The sequence below is a fragment of the Penaeus monodon genome, chromosome 24 (assembly GCF_015228065.2).
Source record: "Penaeus monodon isolate SGIC_2016 chromosome 24, NSTDA_Pmon_1, whole genome shotgun sequence".
In the NCBI taxonomy this organism is placed as follows: Eukaryota; Metazoa; Arthropoda; class Malacostraca; order Decapoda; family Penaeidae; genus Penaeus; species Penaeus monodon.
Genome location: NC_051409.1, coordinates 15,457,891 through 15,458,091, shown reverse-complemented (window position 1 = coordinate 15,458,091; position 201 = coordinate 15,457,891). Strand labels below are relative to the sequence as shown.

Here is a 201-nt window from a genome sequence, read left to right as displayed (position 1 = left end):
AAATCACATTAATGATAATCGTCATAGACATTTCTTATTAGTGAATAAAAATTTGGTAATAGCAATGAAATTAAGTAATTGATATATTCAGGAAAATATGTTTAGAAAATATGTAAACGGATAAATCATTTGTGAAATCTAGCAAATGCCGCGGTAGCACATGTATGTCAAACTCAAGGTGCAGATTGGGTCAAACGGACA

General features: G+C 30.3%; 1 pseudogene; it reads left to right on the top strand.

The window, feature by feature from the left end:
* Nucleotides 1–201, top strand: part of LOC119588874 — a 24,330-nt pseudogene that overhangs the window by 7,889 nt on the left and 16,240 nt on the right.